Consider the following 3,147-nt stretch of genomic DNA (forward strand, 5'->3'; position numbering starts at 1 on the left):
GACAAGACCTAAGGGCATGATTAAAGGTGTGACCAAAAGGCGTGGCTTAGAAGTGAGACATATAAAATGCAGAGAAAGAACAGATCACAATCAGACACATCAGACATTAGGGAGACACAGAGGAGAGGACCAGACACAGCAGAGAGAAGACAGGTAGCAGGCACTTAGAAGAGAACTTGGAAGAAGTAACTTGGAACTTGGAGGGACTAGGAGCTAGGGACTAGGCACTAGGAACTCAAGACTTAGGACTTAGACTGAAGAATAAACGGGACTGATTTACACTCTGTCTGGTCTGCATTCTTCGAGTCCATCCTCACTCTCCCTCTTGCTGAACTCCGACCGGCAGACCAGAGCAGCATCTTGGGCCGGGATACAGTGGCAGCCCAAACATGGTTCGGCCTGGGCCTCAACATTTTGCTTGGGCCATAACAACATATACCATACATTATGCATTATAATTCACAATAATAGCAAAATTTCAATTATGAAATAACAGCAAAATGATGTTATGGTTAGGAATGACCACAACATGATGAACTATATTAGTGTCTCAGGATTAGGAAGGCTGAGAACAGCTGGTTGAGACCCTACTTTCTTAAGAGATTCCCAACCTGTCACCAACCAGAACTTTGGCTCAAATTTGGAACATAGAGGCAGTAGTTTATGTGTTATTATGTAAGACTAGAATCAAAGAAGCAGAGTTCTGGCTCCAGTATCAATTAAGTAAACTTACTGTCTATTCATATTCCCTTTCCTGGCTTCCAGTCCACACTACTACCTGCAATCAGAGATCTGCACTCTACTTCACAGCCTGAAGCTCTTCCTGTCTCAAAGGAGGCCATCTCCTATGTGGGACATTCAGATAGGAGCCTATCATAACTGCTGTCTGAGAGGCTCCACCCAGCAGCTGACTAAAACAGATAAAGAGACCAACAGCCAAACATTGGATGGAGCTCAAGGACTCTTGTGGAAGTGCTGGGGAAAGGATTCATGGTCCTGAAGGAGATAGGGACTCCACAGGAACAACAACAGAGTCAACTAACCTGGACTATTGGCAGCTATCAAAAAGAATATCAAAGCTCCATCATGACCTATGGCATGTATGTAGTAGATGTGCAGCTCAGTCTCCATGTGGGTTTCCCAACATGTGGACTGGGGGCTATCCTTAAAGCTGTTGACTGTCTGTGGAAACCCTTCACAAACTGGACTCAGTAGAAGAAAATGTGCTAACCCTGAAGAGAGTGGATGTGCCAGGGAGAGAAGATAACACAGGGGACCCTAACATGCTCAGAGGAGAAGGGAAGAGACTCTGTGAAGGGTGATGAGGGAGGGGTCAGCATTCAAGATGAATAAATGAATGTGTAATAATAATAATATCAAAAATAAATAATAAACAACAATTTTTTAAAAAACCAAAAAACAATCAAGGAATAAAACCAAATGCTTCTTCAGAAAATAATCAACCATCAAACAATGACAGGGCCAGAAAACACCTCATTCTGATCGTATAATTTGTTGATTTGTTGAATTAGTACTTTTCAGTTCACAGTAAAGTTGGAATATACATGTACAACTCTGCTTACAGGCTCACCTGGAATAGTAGCCAATGTTCTTACGTGACCACCCTGTTTTATCTGTGAGAAGGTCTTACAGTTTCACATCCATTCCTTAAAAATTGTAAATATTCAACTATTTAAATTAATAAAATTAATTGCAAGTAGTGGGTTACTTGAAGAACAGAAAAGTGTCTTTGTTCATGAAATACAACAATTAACTTTCATGGGCGAAGGATAGCAAATCAGAAAAATGGATGATTCCCAGATATTCCTGTACCTTTAAATTGCTCTCAATACACATGGTCACCTTCCGTTATTGATCCACTTTTCCTCGCATCATGAGGCCCCAGGCTTCTGGCCAGAAGAGCCAGAAACACTTGCCAAGCTCAAGGGCCTTTACCTAATGTTATTCAGCATGCCTACTCTCAGACCTTTATCTTTTCTTGATGTCTGGGGCCATTGCTCCACAGTCTACTGAGAGGAAAGCTCAGATCATGGCCCAAATAAAAATAAATCAATGATATTTGCTCCAGGGTTACTGCTGCTCACTGCTAAGTTAAGTGTTGTAGATTATTTACAAGTAGGTTAGGCTGATTTTTGATTATTTGACATGGGGTTAGTATGGCAATATCTGGCAAAATGAAAGTCCTGCTACATATTTTGGTAGAGAAGGAAAAAAATTTCATGCATCTGCTGGACAGATGGTAACATCTAAGTCTCTTATAATCTATTATTAGTTTGTGGTGGAGTATCTATTTTGTACTGTTTTTGTTATTTGTGAGAAATATTTTTTATGATTTAAGACATGTATATTTAAAAAAAATATTACCACTATTCTTACTCCTTCTGCTATGCATTTACATGCTACAGTTATAGAGGTGACATCAGTGGGAACATTAGTAATGCCAAAACAATGCCCATCTGATATATGAGGAAGTTCACTTCCAACAGAAGGTGTTCACTTGTGTCTTTGTGATCAATCTTTGAGCTTGTCAGACTTTTGCCCTCCTTGCCTCTTATCCAGAGGTCATGTGTCCTAAGTTCAAGGAAACTGTGAGCATCAGGTAATCTCAAGGCCAGAAAGCACATATGCATCTCTCTAGCAATGGTGAATGTTGGTGATACAAAAACATTCCTTACCTTTAAAACTGAACCTACAATAAGTAGGGCCTCTTCATTCCAGTCAATCTGCAGTTTACTGTTAATTTTATACTACAGGGACCAGTGTAATTTTTACAATAACAACCTGGATATTTGATCAAATTCTTGCCCCTTTTCCACAATTATGGATAATATATCTTGTGTGGATAAGGACAAGCTTCTATTATTACAGATCCAAACAGCAGAAGTACAAATATGTCTTTTAAGGTAAATCAGAAACTTGGCAATTATGGATACTTAGCTACAACTGAAAGGAATGAAGAAGGCATTGACCTTTTTTTCTTTTTAGCTTCCAAATATAGTATCTTCCCTAACCATTATTCCCAATTTGAAACACCAAGGCTGTCTTGGAATCAGATAATCCTCAGGACTGAACCACACCAAAGCATTTTGGTCAATGGTCCTCTCTTACTTTTTTCTTCTTCTATGA

Source organism: Arvicanthis niloticus, chromosome 22, assembly GCF_011762505.2.
Source record: "Arvicanthis niloticus isolate mArvNil1 chromosome 22, mArvNil1.pat.X, whole genome shotgun sequence".
Lineage (NCBI taxonomy): Eukaryota > Metazoa > Chordata > Mammalia > Rodentia > Muridae > Arvicanthis > Arvicanthis niloticus.